Genomic DNA, 21119 nt, shown 5'->3' with positions numbered 1-21119 from the left:
TGAGATAGCAGTAGTGGTGTCTCTATGCTGGCTGTGCTGTGGCTGATGTTACAGATGTATACACAGGACTGTGAGGTATTACAGATGTGAGATAGCAGTAGTGGGTGTCTCTATGCTGGCTGAGCTGTGGCTGATGTTACAGATATATACACTGGACTGTGAGGTATTACAGATGAGATAGCAGTAGTAGGTATCTCTATGCTGGCTGAGCTGTGACTGATGTTACAGATGTATACACAGGACTGTGAGGTATTACAGATGTGAGATAGCAGTAGTGGGTGTCTCTATGCTGGCTGTGCTGTGGCTGATGTTACAGATGTATACACAGGACTGTGAGGTGTTACAGATGTGAGATAGCAGTAGTGGGTGTCTCTATGCTGGCTGAGCTGTGGCTGATGTTACAGATGTACACACAGGACTGTGAGGTATTACAGATGTGAGATAGCAGTAGTGGGTGTCTCTATGCTCGCTGAGCTGTGGCTGATGTTACAGATGTATACACAGGACTGTGAGGTATTACAGATGTGAGATAGCAGCAGTGGGTGTCTCTATGCTGGCTGAGCTGTGACTGATGTTACAGATGTATACACAGGACTGTGAGGTATTACAGATGTGAGATAGCAGTAGTGGGTGTCTCTATGCTGGCTGTGCTGTGGCTGATATTACAGATGTATACACAGGACTGTGAGGTGTTACAGATGTGAGATAGCAGTAGTGGGTGTCTCTATGCTGGCTGAGCTGTAGCTGATGTTACAGATGTATACACAGGACTGTGAGGTATTACAGATGTGAGATAGCAGTAGTGGGTGTCTCTATGCTGGCTGTGCTGTGGCTGACGTTACAGATGTATACACAGGACTGTGAGGTATTACAGATGAGATAGCAGTAGTAGGTATCTCTATGCTGGCTGAGATGTGGCTGATGTTACAGATGTATACACAGGACTGTGAGGTATTACAGATGTGAGATAGCAGTAGTGGGTGTCTCTATGCTGGCTGAGCTGTGGCTGATGTTACAGATGTATACACAGGACTGTGAGGTATTACAGATGTGAGATAGCAGTAGTGGGTGTCTCTATGCTGGCTGAGCTGTGGCTGATGTTACAGATGTATACACAGGACTGTGAGGTATTACAGATGTGAGATAGCAGTAGTGGTGTCTCTATGCTGGCTGAGCTGTGGCTGATGTTACAGATGTATACACAGGACTGTGAGGTATTACAGATGTGAGATAGCAGCAGTGGGTGTCTCTATGCTGGCTGAGCTGTGACTGATGTTACAGATGTATACACAGGACTGTGAGGTATTACAGATGTGAGATAGCAGTAGTGGGTGTCTCTATACTGGCTGTGCTGTGGCTGATGTTACAGATGTATACACAGGACTGTGAGGTGTTACAGATGTGAGATAGCAGTAGTGGGTGTCTCTATGCTGGCTGAGCTGTGGCTGATGTTACAGATGTACACACAGGACTGTGAGGTATTACAGATGTGAGATAGCAGTAGTGGGTGTCTCTATGCTCGCTGAGCTGTGGCTGATGTTACAGATGTATACACAGGACTGTGAGGTATTACAGATGTTGGATAGCAGCAGTGGGTGTCTCTATGCTGGCTGAGCTGTGACTGATGTTACAGATGTGAGATAGCAGTAGTGGGTGTCTCTATGATGGCTGTGCTGTGGCTGATGTTACAGATGTATACACAGGACTGTGAGGTGTTACAGATGTGAGATAGCAGTAGTGGATGTCTCTATGCTGGCTGAGCTGTGGCTGATGTTACAGATGTATACACAGGACTGTGAGGTATTACAGATGTGAGATAGCAGTAGTGGGTGTCTCTATGCTGGCTGAGCTGTGGCTGATGTTACAGATGTATACACAGGACTGTGAGGTGTTACAGATGTGAGATAGCAGTAGTGGGTGTCTCTATGCTGGCTGAGCTGTGGCTGATGTTACTGATGTATACACAGGACTGTGAGGTATTACAGATGTGAGATAGCAGTAGTGGGTGTCTCTATGCTGGCTGAGCTGTGGCTGATGTTACAGATGTATACACAGGACTGTGAGGTATTACAGATGTGAGATAGCAGTAGTGGGTGTCTCTATGCTGGCTGAGTTGTGGCTGATGTTACAGATGTATACACAGGACTGTGAGGTGTTACAGATGTGAGATAGCAGTAGTGGGTGTCTCTATGCTGGCTGAGCTGTGGCTGATGTTACAGATGTATACACAGGACTGTGAGGTATTACAGATGTGAGATAGCAGTAGTGGGTGTCTCTATGCTGGCTGAGCTGTGACTGATGTTACAGATGTATACACAGGACTGTGAGGTATTACAGATGTGCGATAGCAGTAGTGGGTGTCTCTATGCTGGCTGTGCTGTGGCTGATGTTACAGATGTATACACAGGACTGTGAGGTGTTACAGATGTGAGATAGCAGTAGTGGGTGTCTCTATGCTGGCTGAGCTGTGGCTGATGTTACAGATGTATACACAGGACTGTGAGGTATTACAGATGTGAGATAGCAGTAGTGGGTGTCTCTATGCTGGCTGTGCTGTGGCTGACGTTACAGATGTATATACTGGACTGTGAGGTATTACAGATGAGATAGCAGTAGTAGGTATCTCTATGCTGGCTGAGCTGTGGCTGATGTTACAGATGTATACACAGGACTGTGAGGTATTACAGATGTGAGATAGCAGTAGTGGGTGTCTATATGCTGGCTGTGCTGTGGCTGATGTTACAGATGTATACACAGGACTGTGAGGTGTTACAGATGTGAGATAGCAGTAGTGGGTGTCTCTATGCTGGCTGAGCTGTGGCTGATGTTACAGATGTATACACAGGACTGTGAGGTATTACAGATGTGAGATAGCAGCAGTGGGTGTCTCTATGCTGGCTGAGCTGTGACTGATGTTACCGATGTATACACAGGACTGTGAGGTATTACAGATGTGAGATAGCAGTAGTGGGTGTCCCTATGCTGGCTGTGCTGTGGCTGATGTTGCAGATGTATACACAGGACTGTGAGGTATTACAGATGTGAGATAGCAGTAGTGGTGTCTCTATGCTGGCTGTGCTGTGGCTGATGTTACAGATGTATACACAGGACTGTGAGGTATTACAGATGTGAGATAGCAGTAGTGGGTGTCTCTATGCTGGCTGAGCTGTGGCTGATGTTACAGATATATACACTGGACTGTGAGGTATTACAGATGAGATAGCAGTAGTAGGTATCTCTATGCTGGCTGAGCTGTGACTGATGTTACAGATGTATACACAGGACTGTGAGGTATTACAGATGTGAGATAGCAGTAGTGGGTGTCTCTATGCTGGCTGTGCTGTGGCTGATGTTACAGATGTATACACAGGACTGTGAGGTGTTACAGATGTGAGATAGCAGTAGTGGGTGTCTCTATGCTGGCTGAGCTGTGGCTGATGTTACAGATGTACACACAGGACTGTGAGGTATTACAGATGTGAGATAGCAGTAGTGGGTGTCTCTATGCTCGCTGAGCTGTGGCTGATGTTACAGATGTATACACAGGACTGTGAGGTATTACAGATGTGAGATAGCAGCAGTGGGTGTCTCTATGCTGGCTGAGCTGTGACTGATGTTACAGATGTATACACAGGACTGTGAGGTATTACAGATGTGAGATAGCAGTAGTGGGTGTCTCTATGCTGGCTGTGCTGTGGCTGATATTACAGATGTATACACAGGACTGTGAGGTGTTACAGATGTGAGATAGCAGTAGTGGGTGTCTCTATGCTGGCTGAGCTGTAGCTGATGTTACAGATGTATACACAGGACTGTGAGGTATTACAGATGTGAGATAGCAGTAGTGGGTGTCTCTATGCTGGCTGTGCTGTGGCTGACGTTACAGATGTATACACAGGACTGTGAGGTATTACAGATGAGATAGCAGTAGAAGGTATCTCTATGCTGGCTGAGATGTGGCTGATGTTACAGATGTATACACAGGACTGTGAGGTATTACAGATGTGAGATAGCAGTAGTGGGTGTCTCTATGCTGGCTGAGCTGTGGCTGATGTTACAGATGTATACACAGGACTGTGAGGTATTACAGATGTGAGATAGCAGTAGTGGGTGTCTCTATGCTGGCTGAGCTGTGGCTGATGTTACAGATGTATACACAGGACTGTGAGGTATTACAGATGTGAGATAGCAGTAGTGGTGTCTCTATGCTGGCTGAGCTGTGGCTGATGTTACAGATGTATACACAGGACTGTGAGGTATTACAGATGTGAGATAGCAGCAGTGGGTGTCTCTATGCTGGCTGAGCTGTGACTGATGTTACAGATGTATACACAGGACTGTGAGGTATTACAGATGTGAGATAGCAGTAGTGGGTGTCTCTATACTGGCTGTGCTGTGGCTGATGTTACAGATGTATACACAGGACTGTGAGGTGTTACAGATGTGAGATAGCAGTAGTGGGTGTCTCTATGCTGGCTGAGCTGTGGCTGATGTTACAGATGTACACACAGGACTGTGAGGTATTACAGATGTGAGATAGCAGTAGTGGGTGTCTCTATGCTCGCTGAGCTGTGGCTGATGTTACAGATGTATACACAGGACTGTGAGGTATTACAGATGTTGGATAGCAGCAGTGGGTGTCTCTATGCTGGCTGAGCTGTGACTGATGTTACAGATGTGAGATAGCAGTAGTGGGTGTCTCTATGATGGCTGTGCTGTGGCTGATGTTACAGATGTATACACAGGACTGTGAGGTGTTACAGATGTGAGATAGCAGTAGTGGATGTCTCTATGCTGGCTGAGCTGTGGCTGATGTTACAGATGTATACACAGGACTGTGAGGTATTACAGATGTGAGATAGCAGTAGTGGGTGTCTCTATGCTGGCTGAGCTGTGGCTGATGTTACAGATGTATACACAGGACTGTGAGGTGTTACAGATGTGAGATAGCAGTAGTGGGTGTCTCTATGCTGGCTGAGCTGTGGCTGATGTTACTGATGTATACACAGGACTGTGAGGTATTACAGATGTGAGATAGCAGTAGTGGGTGTCTCTATGCTGGCTGAGCTGTGGCTGATGTTACAGATGTATACACAGGACTGTGAGGTATTACAGATGTGAGATAGCAGTAGTGGGTGTCTCTATGCTGGCTGAGTTGTGGCTGATGTTACAGATGTATACACAGGACTGTGAGGTGTTACAGATGTGAGATAGCAGTAGTGGGTGTCTCTATGCTGGCTGAGCTGTGGCTGATGTTACAGATGTATACACAGGACTGTGAGGTATTACAGATGTGAGATAGCAGTAGTGGGTGTCTCTATGCTGGCTGAGCTGTGACTGATGTTACAGATGTATACACAGGACTGTGAGGTATTACAGATGTGCGATAGCAGTAGTGGGTGTCTCTATGCTGGCTGTGCTGTGGCTGATGTTACAGATGTATACACAGGACTGTGAGGTGTTACAGATGTGAGATAGCAGTAGTGGGTGTCTCTATGCTGGCTGAGCTGTGGCTGATGTTACAGATGTATACACAGGACTGTGAGGTATTACAGATGTGAGATAGCAGTAGTGGGTGTCTCTATGCTGGCTGTGCTGTGGCTGACGTTACAGATGTATACACTGGACTGTGAGGTATTACAGATGAGATAGCAGTAGTAGGTATCTCTATGCTGGCTGAGCTGTGGCTGATGTTACAGATGTATACACAGGACTGTGAGGTATTACAGATGTGAGATAGCAGTAGTGGGTGTCTATATGCTGGCTGTGCTGTGGCTGATGTTACAGATGTATACACAGGACTGTGAGGTGTTACAGATGTGAGATAGCAGTAGTGGGTGTCTCTATGCTGGCTGAGCTGTGGCTGATGTTACAGATGTATACACAGGACTGTGAGGTATTACAGATGTGAGATAGCAGCAGTGGGTGTCTCTATGCTGGCTGAGCTGTGACTGATGTTACCGATGTATACACAGGACTGTGAGGTATTACAGATGTGAGATAGCAGTAGTGGGTGTCCCTATGCTGGCTGTGCTGTGGCTGATGTTGCAGATGTATACACAGGACTGTGAGGTATTACAGATGTGAGATAGCAGTAGTGGTGTCTCTATGCTGGCTGTGCTGTGGCTGATGTTACAGATGTATACACAGGACTGTGAGGTATTACAGATGTGAGATAGCAGTAGTGGGTGTCTCTATGCTGGCTGAGCTGTGGCTGATGTTACAGATATATACACTGGACTGTGAGGTATTACAGATGAGATAGCAGTAGTAGGTATCTCTATGCTGGCTGAGCTGTGACTGATGTTACAGATGTATACACAGGACTGTGAGGTATTACAGATGTGAGATAGCAGTAGTGGGTGTCTCTATGCTGGCTGTGCTGTGGCTGATGTTACAGATGTATACACAGGACTGTGAGGTGTTACAGATGTGAGATAGCAGTAGTGGGTGTCTCTATGCTGGCTGAGCTGTGGCTGATGTTACAGATGTACACACAGGACTGTGAGGTATTACAGATGTGAGATAGCAGTAGTGGGTGTCTCTATGCTCGCTGAGCTGTGGCTGATGTTACAGATGTATACACAGGACTGTGAGGTATTACAGATGTTGGATAGCAGCAGTGGGTGTCTCTATGCTGGCTGAGCTGTGACTGATGTTACAGATGTGAGATAGCAGTAGTGGGTGTCTCTATGATGGCTGTGCTGTGGCTGATGTTACAGATGTATACACAGGACTGTGAGGTGTTACAGATGTGAGATAGCAGTAGTGGATGTCTCTATGCTGGCTGAGCTGTGACTGATGTTACAGATGTATACACAGGACTGTGAGGTATTACAGATGTGAGATAGCAGTAGTGGGTGTCTCTATGCTGGCTGAGCTGTGGCTGATGTTACAGATGTATACACAGGACTGTGAGGTGTTACAGATGTGAGATAGCAGTAGTGGGTGTCTCTATGCTGGCTGAGCTGTGGCTGATGTTACTGATGTATACACAGGACTGTGAGGTATTACAGATGTGAGATAGCAGTAGTGGGTGTCTCTATGCTGGCTGAGCTGTGGCTGATGTTACAGATGTATACACAGGACTGTGAGGTATTACAGATGTGAGATAGCAGTAGTGGGTGTCTCTATGCTGGCTGAGCTGTGGCTGATGTTACAGATGTATACACAGGACTGTGAGGTGTTACAGATGTGAGATAGCAGTAGTGGGTGTCTCTATGCTGGCTGAGCTGTGGCTGATGTTACAGATGTATACACAGGACTGTGAGGTATTACAGATGTGAGATAGCAGTAGTGGGTGTCTCTATGCTGGCTGAGCTGTGACTGATGTTACAGATGTATACACAGGACTGTGAGGTATTACAGATGTGAGATAGCAGTAGTGGGTGTCTCTATGCTGGCTGTGCTGTGGCTGATGTTACAGATGTATACACAGGACTGTGAGGTGTTACAGATGTGAGATAGCAGTAGTGGGTGTCTCTATGCTGGCTGAGCTGTGGCTGATGTTACAGATGTATACACAGGACTGTGAGGTATTACAGATGTGAGATAGCAGTAGTGGGTGTCTCTATGCTGGCTGTGCTGTGGCTGACGTTACAGATGTATACACTGGACTGTGAGGTATTACAGATGAGATAGCAGTAGTAGGTATCTCTATGCTGGCTGAGCTGTGGCTGATGTTACAGATGTATACACAGGACTGTGAGGTATTACAGATGTGAGATAGCAGTAGTGGGTGTCTATATGCTGGCTGTGCTGTGGCTGATGTTACAGATGTATACACAGGACTGTGAGGTGTTACAGATGTGAGATAGCAGTAGTGGGTGTCTCTATGCTGGCTGAGCTGTGGCTGATGTTACAGATGTATACACAGGACTGTGAGGTATTACAGATGTGAGATAGCAGCAGTGGGTGTCTCTATGCTGGCTGAGCTGTGACTGATGTTACCGATGTATACACAGGACTGTGAGGTATTACAGATGTGAGATCGCAGTAGTGGGTGTCCCTATGCTGGCTGTGCTGTGGCTGATGTTGCAGATGTATACACAGGACTGTGAGGTATTACAGATGTGAGATAGCAGTAGTGGTGTCTCTATGCTGGCTGTGCTGTGGCTGATGTTACAGATGTATACACAGGACTGTGAGGTATTACAGATGTGAGATAGCAGTAGTGGGTGTCTCTATGCTGGCTGAGCTGTGGCTGATGTTACAGATATATACACTGGACTGTGAGGTATTACAGATGAGATAGCAGTAGTAGGTATCTCTATGCTGGCTGAGCTGTGACTGATGTTACAGATGTATACACAGGACTGTGAGGTATTACAGATGTGAGATAGCAGTAGTGGGTGTCTCTATGCTGGCTGTGCTGTGGCTGATGTTACAGATGTATACACAGGACTGTGAGGTGTTACAGATGTGAGATAGCAGTAGTGGGTGTCTCTATGCTGGCTGAGCTGTGGCTGATGTTACAGATGTACACACAGGACTGTGAGGTATTACAGATGTGAGATAGCAGTAGTGGGTGTCTCTATGCTCGCTGAGCTGTGGCTGATGTTACAGATGTATACACAGGACTGTGAGGTATTACAGATGTTGGATAGCAGCAGTGGGTGTCTCTATGCTGGCTGAGCTGTGACTGATGTTACAGATGTGAGATAGCAGTAGTGGGTGTCTCTATGATGGCTGTGCTGTGGCTGATGTTACAGATGTATACACAGGACTGTGAGGTGTTACAGATGTGAGATAGCAGTAGTGGATGTCTCTATGCTGGCTGAGCTGTGACTGATGTTACAGATGTATACACAGGACTGTGAGGTATTACAGATGTGAGATAGCAGTAGTGGGTGTCTCTATGCTGGCTGAGCTGTGGCTGATGTTACAGATGTATACACAGGACTGTGAGGTGTTACAGATGTGAGATAGCAGTAGTGGGTGTCTCTATGCTGGCTGAGCTGTGGCTGATGTTACTGATGTATACACAGGACTGTGAGGTATTACAGATGTGAGATAGCAGTAGTGGGTGTCTCTATGCTGGCTGAGCTGTGGCTGATGTTACAGATGTATACACAGGACTGTGAGGTATTACAGATGTGAGATAGCAGTAGTGGGTGTCTCTATGCTGGCTGAGCTGTGGCTGATGTTACAGATGTATACACAGGACTGTGAGGTGTTACAGATGTGAGATAGCAGTAGTGGGTGTCTCTATGCTGGCTGAGCTGTGGCTGATGTTACAGATGTATACACAGGACTGTGAGGTATTACAGATGTGAGATAGCAGTAGTGGGTGTCTCTATGCTGGCTGAGCTGTGACTGATGTTACAGATGTATACACAGGACTGTGAGGTATTACAGATGTGAGATAGCAGTAGTGGGTGTCTCTATGCTGGCTGTGCTGTGGCTGATGTTACAGATGTATACACAGGACTGTGAGGTGTTACAGATGTGAGATAGCAGTAGTGGGTGTCTCTATGCTGGCTGAGCTGTGGCTGATGTTACAGATGTATACACAGGACTGTGAGGTATTACAGATGTGAGATAGCAGTAGTGGGTGTCTCTATGCTGGCTGTGCTGTGGCTGACGTTACAGATGTATACACTGGACTGTGAGGTATTACAGATGAGATAGCAGTAGTAGGTATCTCTATGCTGGCTGAGCTGTGGCTGATGTTACAGATGTATACACAGGACTGTGAGGTATTACAGATGTGAGATAGCAGTAGTGGGTGTCTATATGCTGGCTGTGCTGTGGCTGATGTTACAGATGTATACACAGGACTGTGAGGTGTTACAGATGTGAGATAGCAGTAGTGGGTGTCTCTATGCTGGCTGAGCTGTGGCTGATGTTACAGATGTATACACAGGACTGTGAGGTATTACAGATGTGAGATAGCAGCAGTGGGTGTCTCTATGCTGGCTGAGCTGTGACTGATGTTACCGATGTATACACAGGACTGTGAGGTATTACAGATGTGAGATAGCAGTAGTGGGTGTCCCTATGCTGGCTGTGCTGTGGCTGATGTTGCAGATGTATACACAGGACTGTGAGGTATTACAGATGTGAGATAGCAGTAGTGGTGTCTCTATGCTGGCTGTGCTGTGGCTGATGTTACAGATGTATACACAGGACTGTGAGGTATTACAGATGTGAGATAGCAGTAGTGGGTGTCTCTATGCTGGCTGAGCTGTGGCTGATGTTACAGGTGTATACACAGGACTGTGAGGTATTACAGATGTGAGATAGCAGTAGTGGTGTCTCTATGCTGGCTGTGCTGTGGCTGATGTTACTGATGTATACACAGGACTGTGAGGTATTACAGATGTGAGATAGCAGTAGTGGGTGTCTCTATGCTGGCTGAGCTGTGGCTGATGTTACAGATGTATACACAGGACTGTGAGGTATTACAGATGTGAGATAGCAGTAGTGGGTGTCTCTATGCTGGCTGAGCTGTGGCTGATGTTACAGATATATACACAGGACTGTGAGGTATTACAGATGTGAGATAGCAGTAGTGGGTGTCTCTATGCTGGCTGTGCTGTGGCTGACGTTACAGATGTATAAACAGGACTGTGAGGTATTACAGATGAGATAGCAGTAGTAGGTATCTCTATGCTGGGTGAGCTGTGGCTGATGTTACAGATGTATACACAGGACTGTGAGGTGTTACGATGTGAGATAGCAGCAGTGGGTGTCTCTATGCTGGCTGAGCTGTGGCTGATGTTACAGATGTATACACAGGACTGTGAGGTATTACAGATGTGAGATAGCAGTAGTGGGTGTCTCTATGCTTGCTGTGCTGTGGCTGATGTTACAGATGTATACACAGGACTGTGAGTTGTTACAGATGTGAGATAGCAGTAGTGGGTGTCTCTATGCTGGCTGAGCTGTGGCTGATGTTACAGATGTATACACAGGACTGTGAGGTATTACAGATGTGAGATAGCAGTAGTGGTGTCTCTATGCTGGCTGTGCTGTGGCTGATGTTACAGATGTATACACAGGACTGTGAGGTATTACAGATGAGATAGCAGTAGTAGGTATCTCTATGCTGGCTGAGCTGTGGCTGATGTTACAGATGTATACACAGGACTGTGAGGTATTACAGATGTGAGATAGCAGTAGTGGGTGTCTATATGCTGGCTGTGCTGTGGCTGATGTTACAGATGTATACACAGGACTGTGAGGTGTTACAGATGTGAGATAGCAGTAGTGGTGTCTCTATGCTGGCTGAGCTGTGGCTGATGTTACAGATGTATACACAGGACTGTGAGGTATTACAGATGTGAGATAGCAGCAGTGGGTGTCTCTATGCTGGCTGAGCTGTGACTGATGTTACAGATGTATACACAGGACTGTGAGGTATTACAGATGTGAGATAGCAGTAGTGGGTGTCTCTATGCTGGCTGTGCTGTGGCTGATATTACAGATGTATACACAGGACTGTGAGGTGTTACAGATGTGAGATAGCAGTAGTGGGTGTCTCTATGCTGGCTGAGCTGTAGCTGATGTTACAGATGTATACACAGGACTGTGAGGTATTACAGATGTGAGATAGCAGTAGTGGGTGTCTCTATGCTGGCTGTGCTGTGGCTGACGTTACAGATGTATACACAGGACTGTGAGGTATTACAGATGAGATAGCAGTAGTAGGTATCTCTATGCTGGCTGAGATGTGGCTGATGTTACAGATGTATACACAGGACTGTGAGGTATTACAGATGTGAGATAGCAGTAGTGGGTGTCTCTATGCTGGCTGAGCTGTGGCTGATGTTACAGATGTATACACAGGACTGTGAGGTACTACAGATGTGAGATAGCAGTAGTGGGTGTCTCTATGCTGGCTGAGCTGTGGCTGATGTTACAGATGTATACACAGGACTGTGAGGTATTACAGATGTGAGATAGCAGTAGTGGTGTCTCTATGCTGGCTGAGCTGTGGCTGATGTTACAGATGTATACACAGGACTGTGAGGTATTACAGATGTGAGATAGCAGCAGTGGGTGTCTCTATGCTGGCTGAGCTGTGACTGATGTTACAGATGTATACACAGGACTGTGAGGTATTACAGATGTGAGATAGCAGTAGTGGGTGTCTCTATGCTGGCTGTGCTGTGGCTGATGTTACAGATGTATACACAGGACTGTGAGGTGTTACAGATGTGAGATAGCAGTAGTGGGTGTCTCTATGCTGGCTGAGCTGTGGCTGATGTTACAGATGTACACACAGGACTGTGAGGTATTACAGATGTGAGATAGCAGTAGTGGGTGTCTCTATGCTCGCTGAGCTGTGGCTGATGTTACAGATGTATACACAGGACTGTGAGGTATTACAGATGTTGGATAGCAGCAGTGGGTGTCTCTATGCTGGCTGAGCTGTGACTGATGTTACAGATGTGAGATAGCAGTAGTGGGTGTCTCTATGATGGCTGTGCTGTGGCTGATGTTACAGATGTATACACAGGACCGTGAGGTGTTACAGATGTGAGATAGCAGTAGTGGATGTCTCTATGCTGGCTGAGCTGTGGCTGATGTTACAGATGTATACACAGGACTGTGAGGTATTACAGATGTGAGATAGCAGTAGTGGGTGTCTCTATGCTGGCTGAGCTGTGGCTGATGTTACAGATGTATACACAGGACTGTGAGGTGTTACAGATGTGAGATAGCAGTAGTGGGTGTCTCTATGCTGGCTGAGCTGTGGCTGATGTTACTGATGTATACACAGGACTGTGAGGTATTACAGATGTGAGATAGCAGTAGTGGGTGTCTCTATGCTGGCTGAGCTGTGGCTGATGTTACAGATGTATACACAGGACTGTGAGGTATTACAGATGTGAGATAGCAGTAGTGGGTGTCTCTATGCTGGCTGAGTTGTGGCTGATGTTACAGATGTATACACAGGATTGTGAGGTGTTACAGATGTGAGATAGCAGTAGTGGGTGTCTCTATGCTGGCTGAGCTGTGGCTGATGTTACAGATGTATACACAGGACTGTGAGGTATTACAGATGTGAGATAGCAGTAGTGGGTGTCTCTATGCTGGCTGAGCTGTGACTGATGTTACAGATGTATACACAGGACTGTGAGGTATTACAGATGTGAGATAGCAGTAGTGGGTGTCTCTATGCTGGCTGTGCTGTGGCTGATGTTACAGATGTATACACAGGACTGTGAGGTGTTACAGATGTGAGATAGCAGTAGTGGGTGTCTCTATGCTGGCTGAGCTGTGGCTGATGTTACAGATGTATACACAGGACTGTGAGGTATTACAGATGTGAGATAGCAGTAGTGGGTGTCTCTATGCTGGCTGTGCTGTGGCTGACGTTACAGATGTATACACTGGACTGTGAGGTATTACAGATGAGATAGCAGTAGTAGGTATCTCTATGCTGGCTGAGCTGTGGCTGATGTTACAGATGTATACACAGGACTGTGAGGTATTACAGATGTGAGATAGCAGTAGTGGGTGTCTATATGCTGGCTGTGCTGTGGCTGATGTTACAGATGTATACACAGGACTGTGAGGTGTTACAGATGTGAGATAGCAGTAGTGGGTGTCTCTATGCTGGCTGAGCTGTGGCTGATGTTACAGATGTATACACAGGACTGTGAGGTATTACAGATGTGAGATAGCAGCAGTGGGTGTCTCTATGCTGGCTGAGCTGTGACTGATGTTACCGATGTATACACAGGACTGTGAGGTATTACAGATGTGAGATAGCAGTAGTGGGTGTCCCTATGCTGGCTGTGCTGTGGCTGATGTTGCAGATGTATACACAGGACTGTGAGGTATTACAGATGTGAGATAGCAGTAGTGGTGTCTCTATGCTGGCTGTGCTGTGGCTGATGTTACAGATGTATACACAGGACTGTGAGGTATTACAGATGTGAGATAGCAGTAGTGGGTGTCTCTATGCTGGCTGAGCTGTGGCTGATGTTACAGATATATACACTGGACTGTGAGGTATTACAGATGAGATAGCAGTAGTAGGTATCTCTATGCTGGCTGAGCTGTGACTGATGTTACAGATGTATACACAGGACTGTGAGGTATTACAGATGTGAGATAGCAGTAGTGGGTGTCTCTATGCTGGCTGTGCTGTGGCTGATGTTACAGATGTATACACAGGACTGTGAGGTGTTACAGATGTGAGATAGCAGTAGTGGGTGTCTCTATGCTGGCTGAGCTGTGGCTGATGTTACAGATGTACACACAGGACTGTGAGGTATTACAGATGTGAGATAGCAGTAGTGGGTGTCTCTATGCTCGCTGAGCTGTGGCTGATGTTACAGATGTATACACAGGACTGTGAGGTATTACAGATGTTGGATAGCAGCAGTGGGTGTCTCTATGCTGGCTGAGCTGTGACTGATGTTACAGATGTGAGATAGCAGTAGTGGGTGTCTCTATGATGGCTGTGCTGTGGCTGATGTTACAGATGTATACACAGGACTGTGAGGTGTTACAGATGTGAGATAGCAGTAATGGATGTCTCTATGCTGGCTGAGCTGTGACTGATGTTACAGATGTATACACAGGACTGTGAGGTATTACAGATGTGAGATAGCAGTAGTGGGTGTCTCTATGCTGGCTGAGCTGTGGCTGATGTTACAGATGTATACACAGGACTGTGAGGTGTTACAGATGTGAGATAGCAGTAGTGGGTGTCTCTATGCTGGCTGAGCTGTGGCTGATGTTACTGATGTATACACAGGACTGTGAGGTATTACAGATGTGAGATAGCAGTAGTGGGTGTCTCTATGCTGGCTGAGCTGTGGCTGATGTTACAGATGTATACACAGGACTGTGAGGTATTACAGATGTGAGATAGCAGTAGTGGGTGTCTCTATGCTGGCTGAGCTGTGGCTGATGTTACAGATGTATACACAGGACTGTGAGGTGTTACAGATGTGAGATAGCAGTAGTGGGTGTCTCTATGCTGGCTGAGCTGTGGCTGATGTTACAGATGTATACACAGGACTGTGAGGTATTACAGATGTGAGATAGCAGTAGTGGGTGTCTCTATGCTGGCTGAGCTGTGACTGATGTTACAGATGTATACACAGGACTGTGAGGTATTACAGATGTGAGATAGCAGTAGTGGGTGTCTCTATGCTGGCTGTGCTGTGGCTGATGTTACAGATGTATACACAGGACTGTGAGGTGTTACAGATGTGAGATAGCAGTAGTGGGTGTCTCTATGCTGGCTGAGCTGTGGCTGATGTTACAGATGTATACACAGGACTGTGAGGTATTACAGATGTGAGATAGCAGTAGTGGGTGTCTCTATGCTGGCTGTGCTGTGGCTGACGTTACAGATGTATACACTGGACTGTGAGGTATTACAGATGAGATAGCAGTAGTAGGTATCTCTATGCTGGCTGAGCTGTGGCTGATGTTACAGATGTATACACAGGACTGTGAGGTATTACAGATGTGAGATAGCAGTAGTGGGTGTCTATATGCTGGCTGTGCTGTGGCTGATGTTACAGATGTATACACAGGACTGTGAGGTGTTACAGATGTGAGATAGCAGTAGTGGGTGTCTCTATGCTGGCTGAGCTGTGGCTGATGTTACAGATGTATACACAGGACTGTGAGGTATTACAGATGTGAGATAGCAGCAGTGGGTGTCTCTATGCTGGCTGAGCTGTGACTGATGTTACCGATGTATACACAGGACTGTGAGGTATTACAGATGTGAGATAGCAGTAGTGGGTGTCCCTATGCTGGCTGTGCTGTGGCTGATGTTGCAGATGTATACACAGGACTGTGAGGTATTACAGATGTGAGATAGCAGTAGTGGTGTCTCTATGCTGGCTGTGCTGTGGCTGATGTTACAGATGTATACACAGGACTGTGAGGTATTACAGATGTGAGATAGCAGTAGTGGGTGTCTCTATGCTGGCTGAGCTGTGGCTGATGTTACAGATGTATACACAGGACTGTGAGGTATTACAGATGTGAGATAGCAGTAGTGGTGTCTCTATGCTGGCTGTGCTGTGGCTGATGTTACTGATGTATACACAGGACTGTGAGGTATTACAGATGTGAGATAGCAGTAGTGGGTGTCTCTATGCTGGCTGAGCTGTGGCTGATGTTACAGATGTATACACAGGACTGTGAGGTATTACAGATGTGAGATAGCAGTAGTGGGTGTCTCTATGCTGGCTGAGCTGTGGCTGATGTTACAGATATATACACAGGACTGTGAGGTATTACAGATGTGAGATAGCAGTAGTGGGTGTCTCTATGCTGGCTGAGCTGTGACTGATGTTACAGATGTATACACAGGACTGTGAGGTATTACAGATGTGAGATAGCAGTAGTGGGTGTCTCTATGCTGGCTGAGCTTTGGCTGATGTTACAGATGTATACACAGGACTGTGAGGTATTACAGATGTGAGATAGCAGTAGTGGGTGTCTCTATGCTGGCTGTGCTGTGGCTGATGTTACAGATGTATACACAGGACTGTGAGGTATTACAGATGAGATAGCAGTAGTAGGTATCTCTATGCTGGCTGAGCTGTGGCGGATGTTACAGATGAATACACAGGACTGTGAGGTATTACAGATGTGAGATAGCAGTTTTGGGTGTCTATATGCTGGCTGTGCTGTGGCTGATGTTACAGATGTATACACAGGACTGTGAGGTGTTACAGATGTGAGATAGCAGTAGTGGGTGTCTCTATGCTGGCTGAACTGTGGCTGATGTTACAGATGTATACACAGGACTGTGAGGTATTACAGATGTGAGATAGCAGCATTGGGTGTCTCTATGCTGGCTGATCTGTGACTGATGTTACAGATGTATACACAGGACTGTGAGGTATTACAGATGTGAGATAGCAGTAGTGGGTGTCTCTATGCTGGCTGTGCTGTGGCTGATGTTACAGATGTATACACAGGACTGTGAGGTATTACAGATGTGAGATAGCAGTAGTGGGTGTCTCTATGCTGGCTGAGCTGTGGCTGATGTTACAGATGTATACACAGGACAGTGAGGTATTACAGATGTGAGATAGCAGTAGTGGGTGTCTCTATGCTGGCTGTGCTGTGGCTGATGTTACAGATGTATACACAGGACTGTGAGGTATTACAGATGTGAGATAGCAGTAGTGGGTGTCTCTATGCTGGCTGAGCTGTGGCTGATGTTACAGATGTATACACAGGACTGTGAGGTATTACAGAAGTGAGATAGCAGTAGTGGGTGTCTATATGCTGGCTGTGCTGTGGCTGATGTTACAGATGTATACACAGGACTGTGAGGTATTACAGATGTGAGATAGCAGTAGTGGGTGTCTCTATGCTGGCTGAGCTGTGGCTGATGTTACAGATGTATACACAGGACTGTGAGGTATTACAGATGTGAGATAGCAGCAGTGGGTGTCTCTATGCTGGCTGAGCTGTGACTGATGTTACAGATGTATACACAGGACTGTGAGGTATTACAGATGTGAGATAGCAGTAGTGGGTGTCTCTATTCTGGCTGTGCTGTGGCTGATGTTACAGATGTATACACAGGACTGTGAGGTGTTACAGATGTGAGATAGCAGTAGTGGGTGTCTCTATGCTGGCTGAGCTGTGGCTGATGTTACAGATGTATACACAGGACTGTGAGGTATTACAGATGTGAGATAGCAGTAGTGGGTGTCTCTATGCTGGCTGTGCTGTGGCTGATGTTACAGATGTATACACAGGACTGTGAGGTATTACAGATGTGAGATAGCAGTAGTGGGTGTCTCTATGCTGGCTGAGCTGTGGCTGATGTTACAGATGTATACACAGGATTGTGAGGTATTACAGATGTGAGATAGCAGTAGTGGTGTCTCTATGCTGGCTGTGCTGTGGCTGATGTTACAGATGTATACACAGGACTGTGAGGTATTACAGATGAGATAGCAGTAGTAGGTATCTCTATGCTGGCTGAGCTGTGGCTGATGTTACAGATGTATACACAGGACTGTGAGGTATTACAGATGTGAGATAGCAGTAGTGGGTGTCTATATGCTGGCTGTGCTGTGGCTGATGTTACAGATGTATACACAGGACTGTGAGGTGTTACAGATGTGAGATAGCAGTAGTGGGTGTCTCTATGCTGGCTGAGCTGTGGCTGATGTTACAGATGAATACACAGGACTGTGAGGTATTACAGATGTGAGATAGCAGCAGTGGGTGTCTCTATGCTGGCTGAGCTGTGACTGATGTTACAGATGTATACACAGGACTGTGAGGTATTACAGATGTGAGATAGCAGTAGTGGGTGTCTCTATGCTGGCTGTGCTGTGGCTGATGTTACAGATGTATACACAGGACTGTGAGGTGTTACAGATGTGAGATAGCAGTAGTGGGTGTCTCTATGCTGGCTGAGCTGTAGCTGATGTTACAGATGTATACACAGGACTGTGAGGTATTACAGATGTGAGATAGCAGTAGTGGGTGTCTCTATGCTGGCTGTGCTGTGGCTGACGTTACAGATGTATACACAGGACTGTGAGGTATTACAGATGAGATAGCAGTAGTAGGTATCTCTATGCTGGCTGAGATGTGGCTGATGTTACAGATGTATACACAGGACTGTGAGGTATTACAGATGTGAGATAGCAGTAGTGGGTGTCTCTATGCTGGCTGAGCTGTGGCTGATGTTACAGATGTATACACAGGACTGTGAGGTATTATAGATGTGAGATAGCAGTAGTGGGTGTCTCTATGCTGGCTGAGCTGTGGCTGATGTTACAGATGTATACACAGGACTGTGAGGTATTACAGATGTGAGATAGCAGTAGAGGTGTCTCTATGCTGGCTGAGCTGTGGCTGATGTTACAGATGTATACACAGGACTGTGAGGTATTACAGATGTGAGATAGCAGCAGTGGGTGTCTCTATGCTGGCTGAGCTGTGACTGATGTTACAGATGTATACACAGGACTGTGAGGTATTACAGATGTGAGATAGCAGTAGTGGGTGTCTCTATACTGGCTGTGCTGTGGCTGATGTTACAGATGTATACACAGGACTGTGAGGTGTTACAGATGTGAGATAGCAGTAGTGGGTGTCTCTATGCTGGCTGTGCTGTGGCTGACGTTACAGATGTATAAACAGGACTGTGAGGTATTACAGATGAGATAGCAGTAGTAGGTATCTCTATGCTGGGTGAGCTGTGGCTGATGTTACAGATGTATACACAGGACTGTGAGGTGTTACGATGTGAGATAGCAGTAGTGGGTGTCTCTATGCTGGCTGAGCTGTGGCTGATGTTACAGATGTATACACAGGACTGTGAGGTATTACAGATGTGAGATAGCAGCAGTGGGTGTCTCTATGCTGGCTGAGCTGTGACTGATGTTACAGATGTATACACAGGACTGTGAGGTATTACAGATGTGAGATAGCAGTAGTGGGTGTCTCTATGCTTGCTGTGCTGTGGCTGATGTTACAGATGTATACACAGGACTGTGAGTTGTTACAGATGTGAGATAGCAGTAGTGGGTGTCTCTATGCTGGCTGAGCTGTGGCTGATGTTACAGATGTATACACAGGACTGTGAGGTATTACAGATGTGAGATAGCAGTAGTGGTGTCTCTATGCTGGCTGTGCTGTGGCTGATGTTACAGATGTATACACAGGACTGTGAGGTATTACAGATGAGATAGCAGTAGTTTGTATCTCTATGCTGGCTGAGCTGTGACTGATGTTACAGATGTGAGATAGCAGTAGTGGGTGTCTCTATGCTGGCTGTGCTGTGGCTGATGTTACAGATGTATACACAGGACTGTGAGGTGTTACAGATGTGAGATAGCAGTAGTGGATGGCTCTATGCTGGCTGAGCTGTGGCTGATGTTACAGATGTATACACAGGACTGTGAGGTATTACAGATGTGAGATAGCAGTAGTGGGTGTCTCTATGCTGGCTGAGCTGTGGCTGATGTTACAGATGTATACACAGGACTGTGAGGTGTTACAGATGTGAGATAGCAGTAGTGGGTGTCTCTATGCTGGCTGAGCTGTGGCTGATGTTACTGATGTATACACAGGACTGTGAGGTATTACAGATGTGAGATAGCAGTAGTGAGTGTCTCTATGCTGGCTGAGCTGTGGCTGATGTTACAGATGTATACACAGGACTGTGAGGTATTACAGATGTGAGATAGCAGTAGTGGGTGTGTCTATGCTGGCTGAGCTGTGGCTGATGTTACAGATGTATACACAGGACTGTGAGGTATTACAGATGTGAGATAGCAGTAGTGGGTGTCTCTATGCTGGCTGAGCTGTGACTGATGTTACAGATGTATACACAGGACTGTGAGGTATTACAGATGTGAGATAGCAGTAGTGGGTGTCTCTATGCTGGCTGTGCTGTGGCTGATGTTACAGATGTATACACAGGACTGTGAGGTGTTACAGATGTGAGATAGCAGTAGTGGGTGTCTCTATGCTGGCTGAGCTGTGGCTGATGTTACAGATGTATACACAGGACTGTGAGGTATTACAGATGTGAGATAGCAGTAGTGGGTGTCTCTATGCTGGCTGTGCTGTGGCTGACGTTACAGATGTATACACTGGACTGTGAGGTATTACAGATGAGATAGCAGTAGTAGGTATCTCTATGCTGGCTGAGCTGTGGCTGATGTTACAGATGTATACACAGGACTGTGAGGTATTACAGATGTGAGATAGCAGTAGTGGGTGTCTATATGCTGGCTGTGCTGTGGCTGATGTTACAGATGTATACACAGGACTGTGAGGTGTTACAGATGTGAGATAGCAGTAGTGGGTGTCTCTATGCTGGCTGAGCTGTGGCTGATGTTACAGATGTATACACAGGACTGGGAGGTATTACAGATGTGAGATAGCAGCAGTGGGTGTCTCTATGCTGGCTGAGCTGTGACTGATGTTACAGATGTATACACAGGACTGTGAGGTATTACAGATGTGAGATAGCAGTAGTGGGTGTCCCTATGCTGGCTGTGCTGTGGCTGATGTTGCAGATGTATACACAGGACTGTGAGGTATTACAGATGTGAGATAGCAGTAGTGGGTGTCTCTATGCTGGCTGAGCTGTGGCTGATGTTACAGATGTATACACAGGACTGTGAGGTATTACATATGTGAGATAG

The sequence above is a fragment of the Taudactylus pleione genome, unplaced genomic scaffold, assembly GCF_031769625.1.
Source record: "Taudactylus pleione unplaced genomic scaffold, aTauple2 ptg000429l, whole genome shotgun sequence".
Taxonomy (NCBI): Eukaryota; Metazoa; Chordata; class Amphibia; order Anura; family Myobatrachidae; genus Taudactylus; species Taudactylus pleione.
The sequence above is the reverse complement of the archived record's forward strand: the minus strand, read 5'-3'. Positions refer to the sequence as shown.